Here is a 20,801-nt window from a genome sequence, read left to right as displayed (position 1 = left end):
TTTTCCTGCCCTTACATGCCACTGGGCAATATTTAAAAATGTGGCATGTTGCTTGGCACCTCACAAACCAGTGCAGCTGAGCTGAACAGTGCTTAAACTGGCATTGCTTAGCAGTGCTTAGCAATGTGCAAACCAGCAAAGCATAGCCAAGCAATGCCAAGTACTGCCAACCAGTGCCTAAAAAGAGATTGTTTGAGCAGTGCTTAGCTGGTCTGGGCAGGTCTTAGCAGAGCATAGCTGAGTGAAGCAGATCATGATTTAAAAATATTTGGCATAATTTATATTTCGAAAATCATCATCTTCTTTCGGCTGTTCCCATTAAGGGTCGCCACAACGGATCATCTGTTTCCATTTCTTCCTGTCCTCTGCATCTTGCTCTGTCACACCAACCACCTGCATGTCCTCTCTCACCACATCCATAAACCATATCTTAGGCCTTCCTCTTTTCCTGTTACCTGGTAGCTTCATCCTTAGCATCTTTTTCCCAATATATTCAGCATCCCTCCTCAGCGGATGTCCAAACCAATGTAATCTTGCCTTTCTGGCTTTGTCTCCAAACCTTCCAACCTGGGCTGACCCTCTAATATACTTATTCCTAATTCTGTCCACCCCTGTCACACCCATTGCAAATCTTAACATCTTTAACTTTGCCACATCCAGCTCAAACTCTTGCCTTTTTGTCAATGCCACTGTCTCCAACCCATGTAACATAGCTGGTCTCACTACCCTCTTGTAGACCTTCCCTTTCACTCTTACTGGTACTCGTCTGTCACAAATCACTCCTGACACTCTTCTCCACCCACTCCATCCTGTCAGTACTCTCTTCTTCACATCTCTTCCACACTCATTGTTACTCTGAACTATTGATCCCAAGTATTTAAACTCATCCACCTTCGCTACCTCCACTCCTTGCATCCTCACCATTCTTCCATCCTCCCTCTCATTCACACACATATATTCTGTCTTAGTCCTGCTGACCTTCCTTCCTTTTCTCTCTAGAGCATATCTCCATCTCTCCAGGGTCTCCTCCACATGTTCCCTACTCTCACTACAGATCACAATGTCATCTGCAAACATCATAGTCCACGGGGACTCCTGTCTGATCTCGTCTGTCAACCTGTCCATCACCATTGCAAATAAGAAAGGGCTCAGAGCCAATCTTTGATGTAACCCCACCTCCACCTTAAACGCATCCATCACTCCCACCGCAGACCTCACCGCTGTCACACTACCCTTGTACATATCCTGTACCACTCTTACATACTTCTCTGACACTCCTGACTTCCTCATACAATACCACAACTCCTCTCTAGGCACCCTGTCATATGCTTTCTCTAAGTCTACAAAAACACAATGCAACTCCTTCTGACCTTCTCTTTACTTCTCCATCAACACTCTCAGAGCAAACATCGCATCTGTAGTGCTCTTTCCCGGCATGAAACCATACTGCTGATCACTAATCATCACGTCCCTTCTTAACCTAGCTTCCACTACTCTTTCCCATAACTTCATGCTGTGACTGATCAGTTTAATCCCTCTGTAGTTACTACAGCTCTGCACATCACCTTTATTCTTAAAAATGGTACTAAAACACGTTTCTCCATTCCTCAGGCATCCTCTCACTTTCCAAGATTTCATTAAACAATCTAGTTAAAAAACTCCACTGCCATTTCACCTAAGCACCTCCATGCTTCCACAGGTATATTTTGAAAATATTTTTTTAATTTCCCTTCCATGTGTTCAAACCCTGCATTTACTGCGCATAAGTTCATAACTCTATCCACTTGGCTACGTGGACATGGGGATTGCTGCTATACTTTTACATATACCTCTGAGCCAAGTTAAAGCTCTGCTAAGCTATGCAAACCTGCTAAGCTATGCTTAAACTTGACCTTTGAATCAAAAATTAAATGCATCCAGTTTCTATTTTTAGATATGTCTGGCACGTGTCAATTGCTGTGTTCCACGCCGTGCTGTGCAAACTTTAAAAAAACAAATTAAATACATTGATATCATGCACTTGGACAGTGCAGGGGGTGTCTTACTCATCTGTGGACACAGTTAGTGACACAATCTCTACACTGATTCAATAACAGTGTTCCACAGCTCTCCCTCAGCAATGCACCATCATTAATATGCAATGCGAGCTACCAAGGGTGAACAGCATACATGGACACAGTAACTTCCGTGTTGGCTCCACACTATGCTTAAATGGCATTTATTACATTTGAGGGAGTAATTATTATGTTTGTAATATTTTGTAAACAACTTACAATATCTCAGCAACCACTAAAGTTACACACATACTGCTAGCATAATTTTATTCATCTAGCTGGAAGCTTTCATTTGAGGCTAAGTAGTTCTGTCTGTGTTACCTGGTTATTGAGATATTTAGAAAAATGTGAAAATTATATCTATAAAAATTTATATCATAAAAACAACAATTAATATCTTTTTACCTGCACTAAACAGAGGTCAAATATTAATGCAGTTGAGTTTGCCATTGTGGAAGCTTTAAAATGAAATATTTTAAAACCTTGTAAATAGCATGATTTTGGAATTATTGATGCAGATATGAGCAAGTAATATTTGATGCTTAGAGGCATCAGTAGGAGCTAACTGCAGATGTACCTGGAGGCATCACTCGGATGTAATGAGTTGTCAAGTGATAGCATGGAATTTTTCAAAATGGATGTTGAATTGTGTGGCTATATTGTCTGGTGAGTTAGTTGGGTTAGGAATAGGGGTGGAGACTTGACCCGGTTTAAGGAGTTGGTTGATAGAAGTCCAGAATTTTTCAGGGTTATTTTGATACTGGTTTTGGATTGATGTATAGTACTGTTTTTTATCATGTTCAACTTGTTTTTTTTTTTTTTGCTATATTACAAAGTTGTCAGTATTTTTGAAAGGAATGTGGGTTTTTAATGAGTTGGTGATTGTGCCATGCCTTATCTCTCTCTTTGAGCAGTCTCCTGGACTCTGAAGAGAAACAGTGAGCATACTTTATTTTTTTTCCTGAGAGGAGCTAGTGTATTTAAGAGAGAGAGGAATTTGTTGTTGAAGTATTGAACAGCTGGATCTACTGGATGTATTGACTAGTTGGAGCTCATCACAGCTGCTTGAGGAATGCGGAATGCATGTCTGTACAGACTACAAATAAAGCGTCTTTCAGCCTGATTGTTGCACATGCACTGCCAAAAAAGCTTAACCTTTCCATACAACTTTTAAAATATGCTCATCTAAGTGCTCTGATATACAGACTAGATTTGACTAACTATAAACTTAGAAACTCCTAGGGTAAGTATCTCTACATTTTTACTGAGTTTCTCAAATACCTCTGCTCTTATAGTTGGTATTTATTGCAATCTGAATTACAAGTGCTTTGGTTTAAACTCTAGTGTGAGCAGAGAAAGATTTATATGTTATATATATATATATATATATATATATATATGTATATATATATATATATATATATATATATATATATATATATATCAGCCTGGGAAGAGATAGTCAACAGTTGTAAAGGAATTTGACAGAAATGTCCTGCTGTATGCTGACTAAAGTCTTGTAGACCCCCATTTTGCCTTTCTTAGACAAATACAGTCTCCAAAAACTTCCAACATAACTAAAAAGAATCAGTACAACATTAAGGTACTGTTGCTCAGTTTTACCAGCCTTTACAAAAAAACACCACAACCTACAAGCACTACTTACTCTGGATCATCATCACAGAGACCTGGTCCATGACCACTGAAAACACTCCTTCAGTTGGCGCTTTAATGCCTATCACTCATACTGGCCCACAACATTAGAAATAGATCATAAAGGCAGAGGTGTCATAGCAGTATATTCTTAAAAATTTTCTCATCTCCAGATTTGTTAGATAAGGCAATGACCTACAATTCCTCCACATCCAACTTACCATAAACAAAACCATTTTTTCGCATCATAGTGAACTACAGGTCCCCCTCTATACCAGCCCCCCTGCTCAAACCTCCTACCTAACCAGTATGGAGTCCATGTGTATAAAGCCAAACACCATTCTCCTAGGAGATAGCAATTATCCCACCATCAACTGGGAAACATGAATTCTCACACATGTATGCCCATACATTTCTGTACTTCATAAATACAGACTCTATGGATCAATTAGGTGACGTCACAACAAAGGGAATTAAAATCCCAGACTTGATCCTTACCAATTTGGGAACAACTTTGCTGATCACCTATTGTAATATCTCCTCCTTGATCAAATTGGACCACAAATCAGTCACATTAGACTTATTCTCTCTCCAGTACCTCAGTTATAATTATTATGCAAAAGCTAATCTCCTAAACCTGAGTGATGACCTGACTATATAGAAAAGCCCCTTCATCTTGACAGTCCCACAGCTTATGCACTTTACTGACAAGTTCTATGCAAATGTACATAGTTGCATAGATGCATCTGTTCACCTAAGAAGTAAATAAAACACAAAATTCAAAAATAAATTTCTGTGGTGGAAGACTAATATAAATTAGTTCAGTAATAAAAGAAAAAACTCATTGCATGCAAATATAGATGTAACTCTCAAAAAGCTGAAAACCCTCTTGCTAAACTAAATAAGAAACTCTGACTCCTGATCAAATCAAACAAAACCAGAAATGAAGTAAAGTCAAAGTCAAAATAAACTTTATTGCCATATAGATCAACACAGAGGAAAAAAGTGTGTATCACTGCATGTAATATCTATACTCAGGATCGTACCATAAGAAAGACAGTTTGCAGAAGGAAGATAAATTAAATTAATAAAAAATTTAATAATAAAAATAAAATCGAAATAAGATACTAAAAATGAAGTAAAAAATTGAAAAGCTTTTTTACAGCAGAAACAAATCAAGTACAAGAACAACAGGAACAGACTCAGTAGAAATATAAGGATATATAAAAAACAGTACTATAAATAAATAAAAAAGACACGTAAAACTTTCCCACCACCAAACATAGAGTTTGCAGTTTTCATAGTGCAGATAGAGACATATAAAGTACGTTATGCAGATAGTTATGTAAATAACTATGACATAGTGCACATAAATAATGTTTTACCCATGTAGCATGTTAGCCTATGGGTTTGCTGTTCAGCAGTCTGATAGCATATGGGAAGAAGCTGTTATGGAATCTGGATGTCCTGCATCTAATGCTTCTGTAGCACTTCCTTGTTTGGAGGAGTTTGAACAGTCCATAAGTCGGGTGGTGTATATCCCTCAATAGTTTTCGGACTCTACCATAGCATCTATTTGAATATATGTCCTGTAGGGATTGAAGGTTGGAGACAATGATTTTTGTGGCCTGTTTAATAATCTTATTGAGTGCTTTCTGATCAGCTTGAGAGCAGTTTCCATACCAGACAACGATGTTGTTTGTCAGTACGCTCTCCATTGTGGCTACATGGAAGGTAAGTAGGACCTGTGGGGGGGGGGGGGTTAGCTCTACGAAGTATCCTAAGGAAGTGGAGATATTGTTGAGCTCTCTTTATAAGGTAGGAAGTGTTTGTGGCTCAACTTAGATTTTATGAGATATATAACCCTAGGAATTTGGTGCTATTTACTCTCTCCACGGTGACACTATTGATGATGATAGGGGTGTGTGGCTTATTCTCCTTCCTAAAATTGATGATGATTTCCTTGGTTTTCCCAACATTTAGTGTTAAGTTGTTGTCAGTGCACTATTGAATGAGTTGGTTCACCTCCTCCTTGTAGGTCCCCTCATCTTCCATCTTGATAAGGCCAGTTACAGTGGTGCCATCTGCAAATATGGTAATTTTATTTGACTGATGTATAGCTGTGCAGTTATGTGTTAGAATTGTGAAAAGAAGAGGATTGAGTAAGCAACCTTGTGGGACCACAGTGTTTAGGGTGATGCTGTCTGAGTGATGTTATCCTGCTCTAACTATCTGTGGCCTTTCAGTCAGGAAGTCAAGGGTCCAGTTGAATATTTTGTTTGCTATGCCCAGCTTACTTAGCTTAGAAAGCAGTTGTTGTGGAATTACCATACTGAAGGCAGAGATGAAGTCTATGAACAGCATGCATACATAACAGTCCTTATTTTCCAGGTGGTCCAAGTTGTGATGAATTGTTAAGGTTATGGCATCCACAGTAGAATAATTTGTCCTGTATGTGAATTGTAAAGGATCAACTGTAGCAGGTAGGAAGGATGTTACATGATCCTTGACCATTTTTTTCAAGACACTTCATCACTACTGAGGTAAGTGTAATTTGCCCGTAATCATTTAATGATGTTGGAGATTTGTTTTGGGCAGATGATGATGTCGGTGGCCTTAAGCATTTGGGTACTTTTTCCTGGCTGAGAGATACATTAAAGACATCTGTGGAGACTGGTGCCAGCTGATCAGCTCAGTTTTTAAGTAGCCTTCCTAGGATCATATCTGGACCAGCTGCGTTGCCCGGATGAACCCTACGTAGGTTTCTGCATACCTCTTCCAAGTTGAGGCATAGTGATGTAGCATCTGCATTTGTGGGTAGCTGTAGCCTCTTTGGTGAAGTTTTATTTGATTCCTTGAATCTACTGAAGTAGATGTTTAGCTTGTTTAAAAAGTCTGGGTTATCATCACATTGCTTGGATGATGGCTTATAGTCTGTGATGTTTTATCACTCTCCACAGCTGCCTGGGATCTCTCTGGTCAGAGAGGTGTCTCTGTATTTTTAGACTGTAGGTCTGTTTTGCTACTGTCACACCTTTGTTCATATTGGCCCTGGTCTTTTGCAAGGATTCTCCTTCTACAGCTAGCATTACGCTCTCCCACTAATTTGTATACCTCACTGGTGAGCCTGGGTTTTTGGTTAGCTCTGATGTTTACATCACTCAGGGTGGTGACATCCTCAATACATTTTGTGATGTATCCCACAACCATTTCAGTGTATTCATCCAAATTAATACATCAATTTATAGTGGCAGCCTCTTTAAATAGATTCCAGTCAGTGCATTCAAAGCAGTCTTGCAGAGCTGAGACAGCTTTTTCAGGCCAGATCCTTATTTGCTTTTTGAAAGGTTTTTCCCTTAGTAGCACTGGTTTATAGTCCGGGATAAGCAGGATAAAAATGTGATCTGAGCTACCAAGATGGGGGTGGGGGACTGCTTTGAATGCCTGTTTGATATCTGAGTACAATATTGAAGTAGTTGACAAGCATTGTAAACATGAGCCACAAAACATTACAGATAATGATGACGTTAATATCACATGGGATCACCCATTACCAATAGTTCAAAATGACATGAGTAAGCCAGATGTTGTAGTCCATGAAATGAAGGTAAAAGTAGCATTGATCACTGAAATTGTTATATCCAGTGATTACAGTGTCTTAAGTACAGAGAGGCACATAGTCATAAAATACCAGGATTTGAATTCAGAAATGAGGACAATGTGGAAGAAGGCTGTCCAGACAGTCCCAATAGTAGTAGGAGCAATGGATTTCATAAAAAAGCATTTAGAGTCATATTTAGATATGCTACTGAGACATGTAACTCCACATGAATTGCAGAAAGAATCAGTCCTGGGTGCATTGAGGGCCTTGCGAAGGGCACTTTTGGCTAACATCAAAGACTGAAACAATGCAAATTTCAAGAACTTTAATCATACTTTTACTTAGGAATGGGGTCCATTCCCATCATGTTATTAGAAACCCAAAAGACTTTGAGAAATTAAAGAGGAAAAGCCTACTAAATGTTAACTCATATGTAACTCTTTGGATAGGAAATTGGATGACAAATAGAATGCATGAAATAAGGGTGGGAGACTCTATCTCCTCCAAAAGACCTGTCACTAGTGGAGTTCCCCAGGGTTCATTCCTTGGGCCACTTCTCTTTTGCATTTATTTCTAGGAGGTCAGCATTAATATTAAGGTATTTTGGCTGGCCAAGTATGCAGATGACTGCAAAGCTGGTATGGTCATAAATTCCCCAGAGGACACCATGATCCTACAAGGGGGGCCTGGCCCTAACAAGTTGCTGATGCCAAAACCATAGTCTGACTTTAAACAATAAGAAATGTATAATCATATCCCTCAACAAGTATGACTCCATTTGTAAGTAATGCATTGACAACACCCCCCTGAAAACAAATCACGTTGTTAGAGTTCTGGGAACCTATGTTGTCAATGAACTGTTCTTTAGTCACCACATCTCTGCTTTTGTAAGGAAGTCCTTTTTTATCATACAACTTATATAAAAGGGTTGGCATTCAGATCCAGGGACATAATTGTTCCTCTGTACTCAGCACTCATTAGGTCAATCTTTGAGTATAATGCTCCTTTCAGTATTTATATATCCAAATACTTGTCATAGCTGGAATGACTGCAACTCTTCTTCACTACAAAAATCAAGGGCTTAAATCATAAAAACTGCACAGACCATCGTAAAACTTTGTCTCTCTTCTTGGTATCATGCATGCTACTGAAAGGTTACCTTTGCTTCATGTATAGATCCTCAGCAGACCCTCTTCTGTCAAACTTATAACACATTTAAGTCCATTGTATCAGAAACATCTGCTGAAGGGACCTCAATCTCTGTTGCAAGATTAACAGAACATGCTGAAGAGATAGGTATGTATTACAGAGAATACTATATATATTGAACTGTCTTCCCCACATTGTAAAATAGAGTACTTCTCTTAATCTTTTCAAACATAACTTGGGCAAACGGATGGTAAGCTAAAATGTCACCCCTGGTTAAATACTGCAGAGCCTCATGAATAGGGGAAACATACCCAATATATACTTGCATGACTCATCTATGGAGATTTATATTACAAAATGTAAGGGCTAATAATTACCATGGGTATGAGGGTTAGAATTCTTCAGATCCTCCTAGATCAATAGCCTAGTAAGTGCCTATGAACCTATGACATTCTTCATTCAATCAATAAACCGTTCACTCAACAATAAGTGCTTTTGGTAAAAAAAAAAAAAAAAAAAAAGACAATAAGTATTTCTCAGAGTGATTTGCATAATATGTCTATCTATGTGTACACACACACACATATATATATATATATATATATATATATGTACACACAAATAGATATATGCATATATATATATATATATATATATATATATATATATATATATGGATTCCTATTACAAGAACGAAAGTTCACTACTTCGAACTTGTAATAGGAAGCTTCACTTCTGCGAAAGTTCACTTTAACGAAAGTGAACTTTTGCATAAGTGCACTTCACCGAAAACACTACAACACAGTGGAGGACATAAAAAAACAAGCTATGTCCTCCACTATGGTGCGATAGTCATGGACCTTAGGGTAGGGCATGGGTTAGGGTAAGGGGATAGTTAGTAAAGCTATCGCCTTATTAGGGCATGGGTTAGGGTAAGGGGATAGTTAGTAAAGCTATCGCCTTACCCTAACCCATGCCCTAACCCTAAGGTTCGTGACTATCGTACCATAGTGGCGGACAATGCTATGTCCTTCACTGCGCTGCAGTCGTCATGGACCTTAGGGTTAGGGTACGGGTCATGGTAAGGGGATAGCCCGTAGGGCTATCCCCTTACTATGACCCGTGCCCTAAGCCTAAGGTCTGTGAGTACTGCACGGAAGTTCAGTACAACACCCATCCGTTGTACTGAACTTCACATAAGTGCACTTTTGATTAAGTGCACTTTCGCTGCAGTGAACATTCCATGCACTATTTCAAATTAGTGAAAATTCGATCTAGTGTATGGAACCCATATGTATATAGGTTTACTATCATAATGTCGGATCGGACTCGGTAGAATGCTGCTTACATCGACCCATGTCCGCGAAAGTTGACATTGCCGAATCCCGACATTGCCGAATTACGTCTCAAATGAGACCATGGAACAGGATTTAACATGAGTCAAGATAGGGGCAAGATTTGTAATTCGGCAATGTCAGGTTCGACATTGTCACCATTCGACCCCCTGCCTTTCGTTGAAGTGGATTCGTATACATCCACTTCAACATAATGATAGTAAACCATATATATATATATATATATATATATATATATATATATATATATATATATATATATATATATATATATATATATATATATATATATATATATCTATGGGTCTACTTCATTTGCCCTAACTGGTTCTACTTCATTTGCCCTAACTTCCAATTGACTGACACCCATTTGACTGAGACCAAATGACTGAAATTTCATTTGACTGACACTTCATTTAATTGACACATCATTTGACCTGCAAGTATTATTGGCAGTCTCCAGAGCACTGTAAGGCAAGTAAATGGAATATGTCCCCTTCCACACTGTAGTGTGACCTTGGATTTAGAATATATAGTTAGGGGGGTGTGGGGGTCTTACTAAGCAATATTAAAGCAAAACCAAACACTATAATATGAAATTAAGTGGGGGGATTCACCGCCCACACCCCCCATTGTGGTGGGCTGTGCCTCCCACACCCCCCTAACTATATATTCTAACTTCAGTGTTGCACTACAATGGGGAAGGGGACATAGTCCATTTATTTGCCTTACAGTGCTCTGGAGACTGCCAATAATACTTGTCAGTCAAATGAAGTGTCAGTCAAATGAAGTGTCAGTCAAATGAAATTTCAGTCAAATGGGTGCCAGTCAATTAGAAGTTAGGGCAAATGAAGTAGACCCATATATACATATATATAACACACACACTCACACACACACGTGCACACACACACACACACACACACACACACACACACACACACACACACACACACACACACACACACACACACACACATCCATATACACCAACTCCAAGATCACAAAAACTCACAAAAGATGTAGAAAGTGAGAAAAATAAAGCACCTTCTCATCATTTTCTGCTGTGACAGAATACTTGCCACTTGCAGTCTTCCAGGCTTGACGTGGTGAGCATCAACCAACTAGCCAGAGGCAAACATTAAAGCTGCCACTAGGTGTCCTGCCTTCAGTACAGTAGGTCAAAAGCAGAGTTTCTAAGGGGAGAGGCTACTCAGATGAACTAGAAAGGAGCCTAAGAAAACTACTCTCTCATGAACAAACAGAAATCAACAGCAGTGGAAAATTCTGTGCACACAACAGGCCCATCATTGGTTTGATAAGGATACCAATCCAGGGACTGCCATGTAAGAAATGGTATTAGTGGAATTCTGAAATGTATGATGTCTGTATCCCCACAGAATCTTCAAAGCCCACAACAGCTACAGTCACGGTCGTGCCAAATTATGGCTACTATTTTCTATGGATAATTCATATGGGTCTGAACTCTTGTCATTAAACTGTCTTCAATAGTGGATTATTATTCAGGAAATTCAGGTAGCTGCTTGGGGCTCACAGCATCCAAGGAGTGCATTGCCATTGGCCCAACCACAGTTGCTTTCACCAAAGGCAAGATGAGCTATTTTTCCATTTATTTTATTTTTGTTTATGCAAAAGAACAATGCATTTATTTACATTGCTATTACATTATTTATTTACATAATAAATAAATAAATAAATAAATAAATACATAAATAAATAAATACAATGTAGAATGGCTAGAGGAGTTGCCCTTGGAGATCCTGTTAGAAACAACCAAAGCTGCAGTGTCATATGGGGGGAGATTATTGGTTCAGTGTACCAATCTCAGTAGTCTTTTGATTCCTTGCTCATGAATATTAAACTGTGAAGGGATTATTGCCAGTTCCATTGTTTAACATAAGAGTATTGTGGTGGTCAAAATGTGCAGCAGTTGGTGTATCATGAGTTACAGTACATTATCCATACATTTGCAGGGCACACAGTCAAAAGTTTTTTTTATATATCCAGCCAAACTATTCGTACCTTCCTTTGTCATCCCTTTCAGCCCAGCCCAAAAAGTTTTAAGAAATCATGCCAATGATCTGTTGAGGGCCTTCCATTTACAATTCCTATATGTCCTTCTCTTATTCTGGGAACGCCCCTTGTAATTTCACTGTTTAAACTTTTGTGAAACATTTCTCATCCACGTTACACGGCATTGCTCTATTACTCTGCATGTCTTCTAAGCTGCTTATATCTATATAAAATGGTGCCATTTGCCTCTTTGATTGTTCCTGTTATCTTTCCTTTTTGTTGCTATTTTCACTGATTGCATAGTAATTGTTGCTACTTTTCACTGTTTGCAAAGCATTTGTTCTGTTTATTGTTTTCCCACCAAGCAGCATTTTAAATAACTGATTTGTTTGTTGTTTAAAATATTCTTTAGTGTCTCCTTTCTGATTTTTCTACTGTTTAAAACATTTTTTTAGTGTCTTACTGCTCTTTTTCAGCTGTTTAAAATATTTTTAGTGTTTCCCGCCTAAATTAGTGTAGCTAGTAGCTAGATATAGGTTTTCTGCATCTGGGTCTATTTGCAGTGGCTGTAATATTCTGAGAACATTCTCTAAGCCATCTTTGATTGGAAGGGCCCTTCTGCACCTTTGTGAGATAAGTGTGCTGACTGGAACCTGTCTGGTGATGGGCGATCGGTCTAGAGCTTGGAGTAAGCACCCTCATTGGTTGTTTTGATTTTTTTTTTACATTTTTTTTGTTTTTGTTTTTAGCTTCTGGTATTTAAGCCCGTTTTTGAGTGGGTTTCTACTTATTTGCATGAATTGCAGCACTGCTCACTGTCACAATTGTGCCCCATAGCCAGACAGATAATTTTCACAATTTTTCCCTTAGATACAGCTGTAGTACATTAGCCTAGTCCTCATCCTTAGTATATTTCCGGTCAAAGAAGTATTGCTTGTGAGCTGTGACCTATTAAACCACCAGGCAAAAATCCCGTCAGAATTACCAATCTGCAGAACACCTCCTAGATCATTCCTGAAAACACCCTTTGTGATAACAGTTCTTCAAACCTAATATTATGGGCAATTTGACTACCGCTGTTTTTTTGTCAGCCTTGTTGACTTGGGTCTCCTGAGGTAGTATTGTGACAATGACATACCTCTACTAATAACTCACTCTAGTACAGAGTATGAGAGATGTATCTACATCAAGAATCTTGAACCACTGCTCTCTAATACTCGAAACAGTAACACTGAAGAGGTTGTCAACTCACTCACCACTACTCATGTACATAATACCACTACTGATGCACATAGTATGCATCCAACACATGAAGGGTCTTATTAGATACTCGAATGTTGAAAAGAGTGAATGCTCTTACATCAACTCCTAATAACTGAAACCACATAATGTCGAACATACGAAACAGAGATTTTTTTTCCCCAGGGGAAAAAAATCACTGCTCCAAAAAAAAAAAAAAAAAATCCATAGGCAAAATAAAGTGGGGGCTTTCCCCCCCAAACCCCCTCCCCTACTTAAATATACCAACTCCGAGATTGCACCACAGTGGAGGAAATGGCATAGTCCTGGCAATGGTCCAGTGATTTTTTCCCCCTGGGAAAAAAATCGCTGTTCCAGCTGTTCGACGTTCTGTAGTTTTGGTTATCAGTGTTCAGTGTAAAAGCATTCGCTCTTTTCAACATTCAACGCCCTGATATAAACCCCACATAAATCAACATATGCAAAGGTTCTTTCAAAAAACTTACCAAAACATCAGAGACCTCCACAACACAAGACTGCTACAATTTACACACTTCCAACAGCATCAAAGACACATAGCAGCACCAGTGTCTCGCCTACCAAGAAGTCAAGGTGTAACACTTCTTCTTTCGGCTTTTCCTGGTTAGGGGTCGCCACAGCAGATCACCTGTCCGCTCATGATTGGCAGAAGAGTTTTACGGTGTTGAGTTGCTAGCCCGATGCCCAGCCTTCCACAGAAGGCACACGCACACACACACTCATGCCTAGGGCCAATTTAGAGTGTCCAATCCAAGGCATAACACTCATAAACCAAATTTTCTTGTTATTGGAGACTCCATAGTGAGACACATAGATGTCCCACTCACCAGGTTAGATAAGGAAAAAGTCACAGTCAGCTACTGTTCGGTATTAAATTCATCAGATCACCCATGCACTCAGGTCTCTTGGCAACAACTACCATTAGGACTCTGTCATAGCTCAGATTGGAGTGAATGACCTGATATGTAGCTCAGTGGACTATATGAAGAGAGACATGATTGAGCTCTCTCAGTATGTGTCCCAGGCAGGTATGTTTCTAGCCTTGAGCAGCATACAACCCTCACCTAGAATGATGCCACAGTATGAACAAAAAATGATTGATTTCAATATTTGGCTTAGTTTTTGATTTCATTCAAAGGGGTCCAGTTACATCAGCCTGGGATGATATGGTCAACAAACCTCACTGCTTTTCCAGAGATGCTTTGCACCTTGTACCACTAGGCTTTCGGCTACTGGCAAAGGCTCTTGCTTCCCTCATAGTTTCTTTTTAGGCAAGGTCACAAAAACAAAATTTCCAATGTGAAATGTGCCAGTCATAACAAAATAAGGGTGATGATGATAAACGCTAGGAGCTTAAACTAAAAGCCGCACAACCTGGAAGCACTCCTGTCACTGAAGGATGTAGATGTCTGTGCAGTTACAGAAACCTGGTTCAAGGCCTCAGAGAGTACCCCAGTCTTGCAAGGCTACAATGCCTTCCACACCTTCAGACCACAAAATGAACATGTGAGAACCCAAGGGGGTGGTGTTTCTATCTATATTAGAGATATATTCACCTCCCTACTAGTTAGCCAGGACAACTCCATGGAGTTACTCCAAGCTCATATTACTGTGGTTAATACCCTTATTCAAGTCACAGCTGGTTATAGATCACCTTCATGTATCACGATGAGCATGAGCCCTACTTGACCAAACTGGAGTCAATCCAAATATTGCCAAATATGTGGTCATGTGGGATTTCAATTATTCCACTATCAACTGGGAAACCTACTCTAGCCCTAACTCGCTAATACAAAAGTTCCTTGACTTTGTTAGCTCAAATGCCCTGGAAGAAATTGTTCAAACCCCAAATAGAGGAACAAGCATACTAGATCTGGTCATCACTAATATGACAAACAGATGCACCACCACAACTGTTGAACCTTCATTAGTTAAATCTGACCACAGGTCAGTCAACTTCGAATTGGCACTAACACCAGAATTCACAAAGGGCAATGTCAGACTAAATAACTACAAGGCAAACTGTACCCTTCTAGAGGAAGGTATAAATCCATTTCAAGCCCCACCCCCAGCCGGAAGTGGCAACTACACCAAAGCTTACACTACAGTCCTGTGCAATCACTTGTATAAGTGAATAGACTCAGCTGTTCCAGAGATTATCAAAGCCAGAGCCCTAAATAAAAGCAAGCCATCCTAGTGGACATCCAGCATCAACAAACTTTACAACATAATGCAAAAAGTTGCTGTATAAGAAAATTAAGACAAGGCCTCAACAATGGAAAAGCACCCTCCTCAGCCTCAACAGGCAAATAAGACAACATGTCAAATCCTCTAAGGGTTTTGTTGTTTGTCTTTTGTCTTTTCCCGGTTAGGGGTCGCCACAGCAGAACTCCGGTCCACTAATGATTGGCAGTAGATTTTCACAAACGCCAAAGTGACAGCTTGATGTCCAACCTTCAATGAAGGCACACCCTTACGCATGTCTTTCGAATGCTACCCAACCACGGGGAGGACATGCAGACTCCACACTGAAGGCACTCCTCACACTCCAGCCGAGAAGGGTAACTTTGAGAAAAACTTAGCAATCACAACCAAGGATAACCATAAGGCCTTTTACAACTATCTACACAGCCTAAAAGGTAGGATCCAAGCATGTGCAAAACTAGTGACTAACTGTATCACAGATACTGATCCCACAGAGATAGAAAACCTGCTGGCAGACAGATTTGCTGAAAATTTCACTCCCTTATCCCCAAGCTTATCACAAACCTTGTCCCAACTCCCCCCTGCACACTACATATCTAAAGAGCAGGTCAGGAAAGCCTTGTCTAAAGCAAAAAATGCAGCCTCTGTGGGACCAAATGGCATCCCAGGCTGTCTTCTAAACAGACTAAAATATGAACTAGAATCATCATTAAGTACCCTATTCAATCACAGCCTAACTGCAGGCTATGTTCCTGCAGAATAGAGAAAAGCAACAGTTATTTCCATCCACAAATATGGCTTAGCAACAGACTTGGGGAATTATAGACCCATAAGTCTGACCTGCCTTATCTGTAAAGCCATGGAATATGTCATCATGGACCTCATAAATAAAGACATAGGTGATCTCCAAACCCTGGAGCCAACCTGATTCGGCTTTGTCAAGGGCAGAGCCTGTCTGTTAAACATGGTGGATTTCTTCGAAAATGTGACCAAGGACATTGATGAGGGCAAATCTGTGAACACAGCATATCTAGACTTGGCCAAGGTCTTCGACACAATTCCACACTTGGGCATTACTGATAAGCTTAGCAAACTTAATGTAAGTCTCTTTGTTGTAAGACGGTTTGCCAACTGGCTCACAAATTGGTCATACACTATCAAAGTGAGTGACTCCACATCAACCAATAGATGTGTCACCAGCAAAGTGTCACAAGAGTCAGTGCTGGGCTCTCTACTATTTTGTATATACTTATCAGACGTTCAGGCCAAAACCAAGGGGCTGTGGCTGACCAAGCCTGTGGACGACTGCAAACTGGGTGCAATTATTGAATTCACAAATGATGTCAGCATACTTCAGGAGGGTTTTACACATACCAACAAATGGTGCCTTTGTCATGGTCTCAAACTAAATGCAAAGAAATGCATCATCATTCTCTTCAGTAAAAACAATGTCCCTTCACACTATGAAATTAACAACAATACCCTATGCACCTACAAAGTTGTAAGGAATCTGGGATCACAAGTAGACTGTGACCTTAACTTTGACAACTATGTGTCTACTGTAGTAAGGAAGACTTTCTACATAGCACATCTGATTAGCAAAGGCGTCACCTCTCGAGCAAAGGAGGTTATAACCCCTCTATACTTGTCACTAATCAGGCTCATAATTGAGTACAATGCCCTCTTTTAGCACGTACCATACAAAGCACCCGCAGCAATTGAAGAGACCTCAGAGGTTTCTAACAAAGAAGATCAAGGGACTCCAGCATATGCCTTACCCAGACCAACCAAAGTCCCTGTCACTATACAAAGTATCATGTAGACTTCTTTGAGGAGACTTATGCCTGGCTTACAGATCCATCCCTAATCCAAACCTAATGAATTTGCTGCACATCTGGAAATCAAACAGGACTACAGCTACCCATTCCAGGGACCTAAATATGGCCTGCAACTTGAATAGGATGTGCTGGAGAGACAGATTTGTCTCCCAGCAACTGCCACATCTTTGGAATAGGCTGCCAATTCATGTGAAGCAGAGCACCTCTATAACACTGTTCAAAAGAAATCTGGGCAAGTGGATGGGGCACCATAATTACTTACCAGGGATAGCACTCACAACCCTCCTGGATATGGGCAGTCATTACTAAATACAATCCTGGGTATTGACTAGACTATCATTGGTATTACACTGGGATGAAACATCTAGGCTTGAAATGACCTCCGGGTCGATAGCCTAGTAACCTTCTATGATCCCATAATCCTATGGTCCTTCCAAAATCTAATTAAATATTTCTGACAAAAGTGTCACTTACTGGCATTCCTCTTCTAAAATTCTGTCAGAAAGCCATCAAGTCTGTCCAACTTTTATCTTTTAAGATGCCTTATAGCCTCTTTTCCCTCCCTTTTCCCTCTCTGTTTGATCAGTCCCTCCTGCTCCCATGCATTCAGTACTTTCCCTTTCCAGGCACTAATTCCCCCTTGCAACATACTCTAACCAGCATGGAATTCCTTATGATACTCACTGAAATGGCTTCTTATTCCAGTGCTATTTTTCACCACCTGATCTTTAGACAGTATCTCCACATCTAAGCTTTCCTCCATCTGTCTTTAATAGTTCACATCAATAGCTTAGTTTACATTTCCCCTTTAAGCTACCACCCATCCCCCTTTCTTCAACCTGCACTTTTGAATGTTGTCTCTCCAAAGGTCATCAGTTCATTTTTCATGGGAATACCTAACCACAATACCTCTTCTCCTGCTAGTTCCTGTTACACTGAAGTTTCTCTAATCATATTTCTTTTCTCCTCACCCTTTCCTCCTTTTTCCTACTCATCTGCCTTTTCTTTTCCATCAATCATCCCATCCAATCTGCTTTTATTGCCTTACATTTCCCTTATTCTCACTTCCCTCTCCTTCTGTTTGTTTACATCTATGACATCTTACAGCACCTGCTACATCTATTCTTTATGTTCCAATTTCTGCCACTGGATAAGGTTCCAACTCCATCCTCTGTAAAATTGACACCTTACTCTCAGTCTGTATTAACTACAGCATGGTCAGATACACTCATCTCTCCACAATACATCTTGGGTATTTCTCCAGTTGAAACATTGTCTAACAAGTCTACTTGCCTGCTTATTCTCATTCTTCAAAAATATAAAACCATTTACACCTGGTTTTAGTTCTTGATGTACAACTATTTCAAATTTTCTCTGTCAGTTCTAGCACGCTTCTGCTTTTATTATGAAACTCTATTTTTCAAAGCAATTTATTTGCTTGTGAGTTCACCACTAATTTGAAATATTTGCCAATAAACAGCCTGTCATAGGTTCATAGGTTCATACTAGGCTATCTGCCCGAGGGCATTTATAAGCCTAGCCCATAGTTTTGTGGCTTACGCCACCCCTTTAGTTTGGAGAAACTATGCCCATTATTTTGCTGTGCCTCTGTCGAGCAGTGACACTGAGGTAACCCCTGGGGTGTATCTGCGATCTCCCATCCATTGGTCAAGATTCCTCTTGAACAAGGCCAGCGAGGTGCTCTGCCTCACATAAACCGGGATTTTGTTCCACAGCATAGGGAGTCTTTGGGTGATGAATCTATCCCTCCAGCACGTCCTATTAATAACCGTGTCGAGGTTTAAGTCTCCGCCCTTGTGGCTCTGAGAGATCTAGATTTTTGAGATGAAGCATGTTCATCAAATCTGGGTTTGACATGGCCTTGTATGTCAGGCATAGGTCACCTCTGAGCAAGCGGTAAGCAACTGAATATAACTGCAGTTCTTTCAGTCGGGCAGCATAAGACAGATTTTTGAGACCCTTTATCCTTTTGGTGAGGAACTTTTGTGGCCTCTCCAGCTGCTGCAAGTGTCGGGTCAGATACATTCGAATGGGGCATTGTACTCGATCATTGGTCTGATGAGTGATGAGTATAGGGAGACTATGACTTCCCTTGATCTAGATGTGAATCCCTTCATGATAAGGTGGGCAATGTAGAAGGTCTTCCTAACTAATTTAGCAATATGAGTGTCGAATGAAGGCTACTGTCAACCTGGGTTCCCAGGTCCCTAATAACTTCTTCTGTGTTCAGGGGATTGCCACCTATATGGTAGCTAGGGGTAACCTTATTTTTCCCGAAGGGTATGACTATGCATTTCTTGGCATTTAACTTTAGGCCATGGCTCTGGCACCAGTTATCCGTTTCTGTGAGACCCTTCTGAAGGATATCTGTGTTGGATGTATTTTCAACTTTGCAGTCATCTGCAAACTTTGTCAGCCATAACCCTCCTGTGTTTGCTTGTACTTCAGAAAAGTAGAGGCCAAACAAGAGTGGGCCCAGGACTGAGCCCTGTGGGACACCACTTGTGACAGGCTTTGAGTCTGACATGGCGCCAGCAACTCTGACCCTGTGGGTTCTGTCACTCAGCCAGTTTGCAACCCATCTTGTAATGTATGGGTTTACATTTAAGTTGATGAGTTTTTCAATGAGGTTTTTCAGTGAGGTATTGTATCAAAAGCCTTCGCCAGGTCTAGGTAGGCTGTATGGACTGCCTTTCCCTCGTCAATGGCCTTGGTGACTGTTTCGAAAAAGTCAACCAAGTTTAAAAGGCATGATCTGCCTTTGACAAAGCCAAACTGGGTTGGATCCAAAGTCTGCAAGTTCCCTATGTCTTTATTTATGAGATCCATTATGATCCTCTCCATGGCTTTGCAGATAAGGCTTGTCAAGCTAATGGGACGGTAATTTCCAGGGTCGGTGGAGGCACCGCCTTTGTGGAGTGGGACCACAGTCGCTGTGCGCCACTCCCTGTCTTCCAGCCATCTACCTTTCAAATGCCCTATAACCACTATCTAAAGATTTTTGCAGCATCTGCGGTTGGATCATAAAAGGCACTCAATACTATCTTACAATCCTCCCTTTACCATTTTGTTTTGATCCATCTATCTTTTCGATCCTTATCTTTTTTTCTTTTTTCTGTCATACTTTATATTCTATCCCTGAAATACCAGCCCATATCTTTTTTTTACTTTTCAACACAGTTTCATCCCATCTGCCTATAGCCTTTCTTTTCTACATATTTATAAGCTCCTATCTGTTTAACACATTCTCTTGATAGAAAACAATATACATTTACTCCCTTTTTATCTTCTGCAGCATTCTTTCTCTCTTTATTGGATGATTGATTCCTGCGACGTTCTATATCTCTACCCTCACCCCCCTTATTTTGTGCCTCCCTGCCACTCCTCCAGAGCTAGGCCCAGGGCCACTCCATGGCTGACCTTCAGTGAGAAGTGTCAGTTACCCAAGCTTGCCTCCACAGTGATTGCTGTTCATGCTTTCACCTGCAGTCTATATTCTGAACATGCTGATCTCACCCCTCACTATTTGTAAAAGTGCACTTGTCTTCCTTATTTTTCTCTTTAACTAATCCAATGGAGAAGAATTTTCACTACCCTTCCACCCAGCCATCCA

The sequence above is a fragment of the Protopterus annectens genome, chromosome 3.part1 (genome assembly GCF_019279795.1).
Source record: "Protopterus annectens isolate FY-2018-M chromosome 3.part1, PAN1.0, whole genome shotgun sequence".
Taxonomy (NCBI): domain Eukaryota; kingdom Metazoa; phylum Chordata; order Ceratodontiformes; family Protopteridae; genus Protopterus; species Protopterus annectens.
The sequence above is the reverse complement of the archived record's forward strand: the minus strand, read 5'-3'. Positions refer to the sequence as shown.